We start from the raw sequence: 10,789 nt of genomic DNA on the forward strand, positions 1-10,789 counted from the left end.
AATGCTTGGAAAAAGTACAGGAAAAAAAACTAAAAAGACAGAATGACAACATTAGAACTGAACAATTCAACCTGCCAAATATTTTGAGTCACTGAGACAATGTGTAAACAAACTAAATAGGTGAGCGAGAGAGACCGGGCACGCACTGTGTTATGCTGTGGAGCGCACGGTGTCCCCAGTGCGGGTGCATAGCCCGGTGCGGTACATACCAGCTCCTCGCATCGGCCGGGCTAGAGTGTGCATCAAGCCAAGTGCCATGAAGCCGGCTCTACGCATATGGTCTCCAGTGCGTCTCCTTGGGCCGGCGTACATGGCACCAGCCTTACGCATGGTGTCCCCGGTCCGCCTGCACAGCCCAGTGCGGGCTATTCCACCTCGCCGCACTGGCAGGGCGATCGGGAGCATTCAACTAGGTAAGGTTGGGCAGGCTCGGTGCTCAAGAGCTCCAGTGCGCCTACACAGTCCGGTCTATCCAGTGCCACCTCCACACACCAGCCCTCCGGTGGCAGCCCCCCGCACCAGGCTTCCTGTGCTTGTCCAGAGCCCAGTACTCCCTGTTTTTCCTCCCCGCACCTGCCCTGAGGTGCGTATCCTCGGTCCAGTACCACCAGCGCCGGCAGCACGCACCAGGCCTACAGTGCGCCTCGTCTGTCCAGAGCCGCTAGAGTCTCCCGTCTGTCAAGAGCCGCCAGAGTCTCCCGTCTGTCCAGAGCCGCCAGAGTCTCCCGTCTGTCCAGAGCCGCCAGAGTCTCCCGTCTGTCCAGAGCCGCCAGAGTCTCCCGTCTGTCCAGAGCCGCCAGAGTCTCCCGTCTGTCCAGAGCCGCCAGAGTCTCCCGTCTGTCCAGAGCCGCCAGAGTCTCCCGTCAGCCAGGGTCCTCCAGAGTCGCCAGTCAGCAAGGGTCCTCCAGAGCCGCCAGTCAGCCAGGATCCTCCAGAGCCGCCAGTCAGCCAGGATCCTCCAGAGCCGCCAGTCAGCCAGGATCCTCCAGAGCCGCCAGTCAGCCAGGATCCTCCAGAGCCGCCAGTCAGCCAGGATCCGCCAGAACCGCCATTCAGCCAGGATCCGCCAGAGCCGCCATTCAGCCAGAAGCTGCCAGAGCCGTCAACCAGCCTGAGCTACCTCTCAGTCCTGAGCTGCCCCTCAGTCCAGTGGGGCCATTTAGTAGGGTTGCCAATCTTAGGTCGGCGGCGAGGGTCGCCGTTCCTAGGATGCTACAAAAACAGACTAAGACTATGGTGGAGTGGGGACCCAGACCGTCCCCTATGGGTTTAGGTGTGCGGCCGGGAGTCCGCACCTTTGGGGGGGGGGGGGGGGGGGTACTGTCACGCCCTGGCCTTAGTTATCTTTGTTTTCTTTATTATTTTGGTTAGGCCTGGGTGTGACATGGGTGATTTATGTGTTTTGCCTTGCCTACGGTTTTTTGTAGATTTATGGGGTTGTGTTCTTTTAGGTGTCTAGGTAAGTCTATGGTTGCCTGGATTGGTTCTCAATCAGAGGCAGGTGTTTATCATTGTCTCTGATTGGGAGCCATATTTAGGCAGCCATATTCTTTGGGTATTTGGTGGGTGATTGTTTCCTGTCTTTATGTTTTATGCACCTGTTTCGGTTTTCACGTTTATTGTTTTGTAGTTTGTTCATGTTAAGTGTCTCTTATTAAAGAACCATGAACTTCAACCACGCTGCGTTTTGGTCCGCCTCTCCTTCCCAGGAAGAAAGCCGTGACACTATCACAGCCATTAAACTCTGTAACTGTTTTGAAGTCACCATTGGCCTCATGTTGAAATCCCTGAGCGGTTTCCCTCCTCTCCGTCAACTGAGTTAGGAAGGACACCTGTATATTTGTAGTGACTGGGTGTATTGACACACCAACCAAAGTGTAATTAATAACTTCACCATGATCAAAGGGATATTCATTGTCTGTTTTTATTTTTTTACCCATCTACCAATAGGTGCCCTTCTTTGCGAGGCATTGGAAAACTTCGCTGGTCTTTGTGGTTTAATTTGGCTTTGAAATTCAGTGCTCAACTAAGGGACCTTACAGATAATGGCATGTGTGGGGTACAGAGATGAAGTAGTCATTCAAAAATCATGTTAAATACTATTATTGCACACAGTGTGAGTCCATGCAACTTATTACGTGACTTGTTATGTGACTTGATCCAAGTTCCAAGATGGCGTAGCAGTCGGACGTGTGTTTTGTTGTGTCGCATGTAAATATAATTTTCCACCCGCCCGCCCGACTAGCATCACTACTCTGGACGGTTCTGACTTAGGTATTTGTAGTTGTCCACATATTCTAGGTGTCTGGTTAGACTGTAAACTCTCCTTCCAGACTCACATTAAGCATCTCCAATCCAAAATGAAATCTAGAATTGATTTCCTATTTCACAACAAAGCCTCCTTCACTCATGCTGCCAAACATACCCTCGTAAAACTGACTATCCTACCGATCCTTGACTTTGGCGATGTCATTTACAAAATAGCCTCCAACACTCTACTCAGCAAATTGGATGTAGTCTATCACAGTGCCATCCGTTTTGTCACCAAAGCCCCATATACTACCCACCACCGTGACCTGTATGCTCTTGTTGGCTGGCCCTCGCTACATATTCGTCGCCAAACCCACTGTCTCCAGGTCATCCATAAGTTTTTGCTAGGTAAAGCCCCGCCTTATCTCAGTTTACTGGTCACCATTGCAACATCCACCCATAGCACACGCTCCAGCAGGTATATTGCACTGGTCATCCCCAAAGCCAACACTTACTTTGGCCGCCTTTCCTTCCAGTTCTCTGCTGCCATTAACTGGAACGAATTGCAAAAATTACTGAAGCTGGAGACTTATATCTCCCTCTCTAACTTTAAGCATCAGCTGTCAGAGTAGCTTACCGATCACTGTACCTGTACACAGCCAATCTGTAAATAGCACACCCAACTACCTCATCCCCATGTAGTTTTTTATCTTCTTGCTCTTTTGCACCCCAGTATGTCTACTTGCACATCATCATCTGCTCATCTATCACTCCAGTGTTGATGCTAGATTGTAATTATTTCACCTCTATGGCCTATTTATTGCCTTACCTCCCTACTCTTCTACATTTGCAAACACTGTACATTGATTTTTCTGTTGTGTTACTGACTGTACGTTTGTTTATGTGTAACTGTGTTGTTTTTGTCGCACTGCTTTGCTTTACCTTGGCCAGGTCACAGTTGTAAATGAGAACTTGTTCTCAACTGGCCTACCTGGTTAAATAAAGGTGTTCTCAACTGGCCTACCTGGTTAAATAAAGGTCTTCTCAACTGGCCTACCTGGTTAAATAAAGGTGAAATAAAAATAAGTCAATAAAAACTTGTTAAGCACAATTTTCATTGTTAATCTATTTGTAAACATTCCTAAAAAATATCATTCTTATTTGACATAATGAGGTAATGTCTGTAGGCCAGTGACTAAATCATTTAAATGTAATCCATTTGAAATTCAAGCTGTAACACAACAACATTTGGAAAGGGTCAAGGGGTGTGAATACTTTCTGAAGGCACTGTGTGAAAATCATCTTATGTCATCTGAAATTGAGATTGGTGATTCTTCCTTTAGCCTGCTTGTTATGATAATAGTAAGTGTATATGGCAATTTCAAAACTTAGAACTCAGTCAAAGTCGTTGTGAAAAGCATCACCAATACAAAAGAGGTTGGATTTTACTTAGCAGATGGCGTAGACAGTTGTAGCACACCTGTTAAGTCCCAATGGTGTCGTATGCATCAATTCCTCCAATCATTGCAGTCCATTCATCTCTTCATTCTTTCAGTCTCATTCATGAAACGATCACAATACTGCGACAACAATACGTTTCTATATTAAAACACAAATTAATAAACAAAACATTGTGATAATGTTGCACACTAGCCCCATCTATCCTTATCACTTATGAGTGCTCACTCTACATTTGTGACTCTGTTCTCAGTTCAATTACCAAGTGCTGCAACTGGGGAGTTGCCTCTCCAAAATGAATACACTTTGATCTCTTTTGAAGTTGTCAGTACTAAATAACTCTGTCACAGCCATCCACAAAAAAAGACTATTTGTTCTCTCTCCAATTGCTTTGTCATACTGACTGCCAGCTAGGATGAATAACAATTAGGTGACAGTGAATAGGATGATCTGCTTTTCTTTTCAATGGTGTCTACCGTCTTCAAACACATATTTACCATACACATTTTCACTCCGCCTTGTACGCACAGACACTCAGACGCATTTAACAGTTCAACGTAAATGTGACAAAGCACTTTTACTGTGAAAAAATATCAAATACACCTTCAAAAGAGAGCCTTTAGATTACATTGTCACATTCCAGCAGTTACCTGGTTACTTTTATTTCTGTTTGTATTAAACATACACAGAACTGTTTTGTTGTTGATTATTTGACATTTTACTGCATTGTTAGGAGCTAGCAATATAAGCACTTCGCTGCACACGCTATAACATCTCCTAAACTGTGTACGCGTCCAATAAACTTTGATTTTAACATTATCATTGAAAACATGATAATGTCTACTTAAACAGATGTCCAAGAATGCTATTTTATTGCATTAGTGAGTATTTGCACACATTCCACTATTAGCTATGGTTAGAGAGATGATGTGGCTAAAATGTAAAGCATCTTTCTGTATTATGCCTATTGTAATTGTCATGGTCCTGGTGCTATCAGTGAAGTGTATCCTTATGGTGGGAGGTTTGTGGCCTGAACCCAAGCTGAACTCTTCAGTCTGTCTGAGCTGTGACAGTATTGTTTAATGCACTTACCTCATACAATGTACTTAGTTCCATAATCATTTTTAAATCAGGTCTTGGAGATTAACAGTACTTACAGTATAAAAGGATATCTGTCATTGGGTTTTCTGGTGCAAAATATATGTTGGTATTTTTTATGTGATTAACAAACAAATTGAAAAACATGATTTGGTCTTTCCATTTTGGCCTTATGAATGTGGGCCTTGGCAGTGGTTGTGCAGGAGGGAGCTCCTAGCTTTGCTAGTGGGACAGAGTGAAATCAGTGATCTTGTCCCGCTCACTCTAGCCCTGCATGCTATCAGAGCCAGCCACACTAATGTGATGGACATAGCAGACATTCACCGCTTCTTTTACCAACAGTGCTTCCAGATTGGTTAGCTCTACAAACATGGGCACCGCGCAAAGCTTCTCTCAAGCCACCACCAGGCAGGCACAATGTTGTTCAATGCCAACTGGCAAGATAATAAAATGGCTGCCAGACACTTTGTCAATATTTCTCTCTTTGCACAGAGTGTGCGCCTGGCTAGCTGCTCCCTGATAGAAGTAATGTTGACTGAATGGGTTTGAGCAGCCCAATGGGCACAGAAGTAATTTCAACATCTAGTTTTGGTTTACATTTGGTTGAGTTGTCAACTAACATGAATTCACAAAACATTTCACCATGTCATTAGATTTAGGTTGAAAGTAGGGTGAAAATAAGATATTCCCTCATGTTGATTACTTTTTTCAAATCCAATCAGTGTTCCACGTTGATTCAACGTCATCACATTGACTTATTATATTTTTAAATGGATGTGGAAATAATGCTGTTCAACCAGGTTTTGCCCAGTGGGATGCCTCTGGTGTGGTGCCTCTGGTGTGGTGCCTCTGGTGTGGTGCCTCTGGTGTGGTGCCTCTGGTGTGATGCCTCTGGTGTGTTGCCTCTGGTGTGGTGCCTCTGGTGTGATGCCTCTGGTGTGGTGCCTCTGGTGTGGTGCCTCTGGTGTGGTGCCTCTGGTGTGGTGCCTCTGGTGTGGTGCCTCTGGTGTGATGCCTCTGGTGTGTTGCCTCTGGTGTGGTGCCTCTGGTGTGATGCCTCTGGTGTGGTGCCTCTGGTGTGGTGCCTCTGGTGTGGTGCCTCTGGTGTGATGCCTCTGGTGTGGCACGCCAGACCACAGGAGAGGAGAGCGGGGAGGAGCAGATGGGGGAGATACTCCAGCAAAGCAGTTCATTAAAAACAGATGCTGAGTGAATGTGGCGGTGGGAGAGTTCAGGACAGCACACCATGCACAATAGAGATGGCAGTGGCATTGCACTCTATACCACTGTACCTCTAGTCTGTACTGGCCAAAGACCTGTGGAGTTGGGCCATGTTCAGGAGTTGTTCTTTTCATCATTTAGCTGTGCACATAATTGATTTACGAGCTGCAGAATGCAGTCTGGGTTTGTTGAGGTCTAGGATGCTGCAGAAAATAAATATTGACAAGATAGCACATGCTGAAAAATGTTGCTTTTATTATCCAAACATTCTGCTCATATATCGAACGGCTTAGTACTTTATATACAGTATACTCAATTAATGATATACTGAACACATTTTTATGTCCAGCGCTTTTCATTTTCCAAGAACAGATTTGCTAAAAGTATTTGTTTATTTTCTTCCTAGTGTTATCACATGATTTTTAGTATCGTGGTATTTGTTGTATTGGGAGTCAGATACAATAAACTTAACAAAAGCACAAAATGATTTTCATTTGCTTCCTATAACTTTTTGTGTAATATTTGTTACTTGGGTACATTAATTCAAGACAGAGTGAGGAGCTATAGGTACTGCCCGAGGCATTCTAGGACCATAAGCTCTCTAACAGAAATGTAGGAGCTACTGTCTGCTCACCTACTGTCTCCTTGTTAACAAAGCGCAGTGACACAGAATGCAATCCAAGTCCTCTAGTTAATTATACACTATGGCTTTTATTGGATGGATTCTAATGCTTTAATTTATGTCCATTTAATTAATCTTGTCACTTTTAATAACCAGTCCTATTCATTTAACAAGGGGAAATGGAGCAGTATTGTTAGCAATAAAGGTAACAATGTTCCTCCAGAGGCCTACTGCATGTTTTGACAGAGCCCATACTCTTGGTTTCCTGTTGTATTAGTGCTTTGTGTGTTATTGAATTGTTGTGGATGTTCTGCATTGTGATATAGTTACAAATGTCATCTCATCTATTAAAAAAGGTGAAGATGGTTGTGATATAGAATTGTTACTGTTTCAGCCTGACTATTGTGGTGCCATACAGCCAGATTGCATAGGCATATTTTTTTTTAACCCATATTGAGGGGTCAAGCTGTCAAGCACATTAAGTGATGTAGGTCCAGTTAACAGTGCAGAAGGCTAATAGACTTAGAAAGTGATTTTCAGTGCTTATGGAGGTCTCTGTTGGCTTGAATACGTATTATAATATGTTGTATATTATGCTTGGTCAATGTCAGGCATATAGAATTGGATATAATGTGATCTCATTACCAAAAGCCTAGAGCATACTCTGTAAAGCTGTCCAGTGAGTAGACTATTGTTAGAGGACAACTGCCCAGAAGTGGCCTTTGCTCCCAATGTTTCCTGCACTTGTGTGCATAGCATGTGCACAGGTTATCACCACAAGATTAGACTTTCTCTTGCTTTCAATCATTAAATAACAGGCAAGTGTATGAAGCTCCTCAATGTAATGATCCCTGGCAACTTGGAAAGTTCAAAGTAAATTGGCAAGGGCAAAGAAAAGGACCATCTCTGGGTTTTCGCCACTGATCAAAATAGATAAATCAGCCAGTTTTGTTAAATAGAATTTCCATCACTGCTCAACCAGTCCCACAAATAGGTTATCTAGGATAATGGCTGTGAGGCTTCATTACCTCCTTATCAAATTAGATTTCTCTTTCTCCTCGAGGCAGATTGGAGAATGATTACTGATTTAACCAAGAAGGCTCTTCAAAACTCCCAAAATTTAGAAATGCTCTAATGAAAGGGAAATTAGTCTATTTCATCCTCAGACTTTGCTAAATCACTCCACATAAAAAGAGGAGTACTGTATAAAGAGATGAATATGAGGGATGTGATTGTGTCTGTCTGTGACTGTCTTTTTGGCGTTCTGAAGTATATATGAATCAACTTCAAACGCTTCACAGATAAGTTGAAACTCCATATGGTTAAAGTATGGTTTAACTACACTGAAGAAAAATATAAAACGCAACATGTAAAGTGTTGGGCCCATGTTTCATGAGCTGAAATAATAGATCAGAGAAATGTTCCATATGCACAAATAGCTTATTTCTGTTTTTTTGTGCACAAATTTGTTTATATCCCTGTTTGTGAGCATTTTCTCCTTTGCCAAGATAATCCAGCCACCTGACAGGTGTGGCATATCAAGAAGCTGAACAGCATGATCAGTACACAGGTGCACCTTGTGCTGGGGACAATAAAAGGTCACTCTAAAATGTGCAGTTTTGTCACACAACACAATGCCACAAATGTCTTAAGTTGAGGAAGCGTGCAATTGGCATGCTGACTGCAGAAATGTCCACCAGAGCTGTTGCCAGAGAGCTGAATGTTCATTTTTAAACCATAAGCCTGCTCCATCATCGTTTCAGATAATTTGGCAATACGTCTAACTGGCCTCACAACCGTATACTAAGTGTTTGGTGTCGTGTGGGCGAGCGGCGTGCTCATGTCAACATTGTGAACGGAGTGTCACATGGTGGCGGTGGGGTTATGGTATGGGCAGGCATAAGTTACGGACAACGAACACAATTGCATTTTATCAATGGCAATTTGAATGCACAGAGATAACGTGACGAGATCCTGAGGTGCATTGTTGTGCCATTCATCCACCGCCATCAATTCGTGTTTCAGCATGATAATGCAACGCCCCATGTTGCAAGGATCTGGAAGCTGAAAATGTCCCAGTTCTTCCATGGCCTGCATACTCACCAGACATGTCACCCATTGAGCATGTCTTGCATGCTCTGGATTGATGTGTACGACAGCATGTTCTGGTTCCCGCCAATATCCAGCAACGTCGCACAGCCATTGAAGAGCAGTGGGTCAACATTCCACAATCAACAGCCTGATCAACTCTATGCGAAGGAAATATGTTGCACTGCATGGTCACATCAGATACTGACTGGTTTTCTGATCCACTCCCCTACCTTTTTTATAAAGGTATGTGAACAACAGATTCATATCTGTATTCTCAGTCATGTGAAATCAATAGATTAGGGCCTAATTTATTTATTTCATTGGCTGATTTCCTTAAATGAACTGTAACTCAGTCAAAACGTTGATATTGTTGCATGTTGCATTTAGATTTTTGTTCAGTTAAAGTTATTCTGGGCTGCATTTTACAATGAGCATAGATATATAGAACCACATACGCAATCTCTGTTATTGCTACAGTATGTTACATGCTGTGCCAATGACATTCCTGAGGTAAAATAGTGTGCCAATATTCTTGGAAAGTGGATTGTGTGAAATTCTATAAAATGTAGACACACCTGGAGATACCTTGTCATTTTTGGAGATCTGGTATTGACACAAGAGTGTTACTATAGCTAGCAAAATTGGGTAGGGACAGTTTCTAACTAGCTATCTAGCTAGCTAAATAACTTGGCTCATGTTGGGAAAAATAAACACATTTACAGCCAGTTAAGCGCTGCTCCACTCTTTACTAACAAACTGGTATCTTCACTAATGTTTACAATTTGATGTTTGCGACATCTCCACATCCAAAGCATTTTGAAATTCAAATAGATACAGTACCAGTCAATATTTTGGGACACACCTACTCATTCAAGGTTTTCTTTTTTACTATTTTGTACATAATAATAGTGAAGACATCAAAACTATGAAAGAGCACATATGGAATCATATAGTGACCAAAAAAAAGTTTTAAACATATTTTATATTTGAGATTCTTCAAGGTACTGACCCTTTGCCTTCATGACAGCTTCATGAGGAACGCTTTCCAACAGTCTTGAAGGAGTTCCCACATATTCTGATCATTTGTTGGCTTCGTTTCCTTCTCTCTGTGGTACAAGTCATCCCATCTCAATTGGGTTGAGGTCGGGTGATTGTGGAGGCCAGGTCATCTGATGCAGCACTCCATGCAGCACTCCACTCCATCTATTGGTCAAATAGCCCTTAAACAGCCTGGAGATGTGTTTTGGGTCATTGTCCTGTTGAAAAACAAATGGTAGTCCCACTAAGCCCAAACCAGATGGGATAGCGTATCGCTGAAGAATGCTGCGGTAGACATACTGGTTAAGTGTGCCTTGAATTCTAAATAAAATCACTGACAGTGTCACCATCAAAGCACCCCCCACCATTACACCTCCTCCTCCATGCTTCACGGTGGGAACCACACATGCAGAGATCATCCGTTCACCTACTCTGCGTCTCACAAAGACACAGTATCAAGGCACAAGGTGAGACTCAAATGCAGATAGTTGGAGTCTTACAATGTTTATTAATCCAAAGGGGTAGGCAAGAGAATGGTCGTGGACAGGCAAAAAGGTCAAACCAGATCAGAGTCCAGGAGGTACAGAGTGGCAGACGGGCTTGTGGTCAAGGCAGGCAGAATGGTCAGGCAGGTGGGTACAAAGTCCAGAAACAGGCAAGGGTCAAAACCAGGAGGACTAGAAAAAGGAGAATTAAAAAAGCAGGAGAACAGGAAAAACGCTGGTTGATTTGGAAACATACAAGACAAACTGGCACAGAGAGACAGGAAATACACTGGGGGAAACAAGCGACATCTGGAGGGGGTGGAGACAATAACGAGGACAGGTGAAACTGATCAGGGTGTGACACACGGCAGTTGGAACCAAAAATCTCAAATTTTGACTCATCAGACCAAAGGACAGATTTCCACCAGTCTAATGTCCATTGCTCGTGTTTCTTTACACACGCAAGTCTCTTTTTCTTATTGTTGTCCTTTAGTAGTGGTTTCTTTGCAGCAATTCAACCATGAAG

General features: G+C 43.4%; 1 pseudogene; it reads left to right on the forward strand.

Annotated features, from left to right (window-relative positions):
* The first annotated feature begins 256 nt into the window (after window positions 1-256).
* Window positions 257-5,166, forward strand: LOC149979970 (uncharacterized; annotated as a pseudogene).
* Window positions 5,167-10,789: the final 5,623 nt, after the last annotated feature.

Source organism: Oncorhynchus mykiss, chromosome 10 (assembly GCF_057628025.1).
Source record: "Oncorhynchus mykiss isolate SJ-2025 chromosome 10, ASM5762802v1, whole genome shotgun sequence".
In the NCBI taxonomy this organism is placed as follows: domain Eukaryota; kingdom Metazoa; phylum Chordata; class Actinopteri; order Salmoniformes; family Salmonidae; genus Oncorhynchus; species Oncorhynchus mykiss.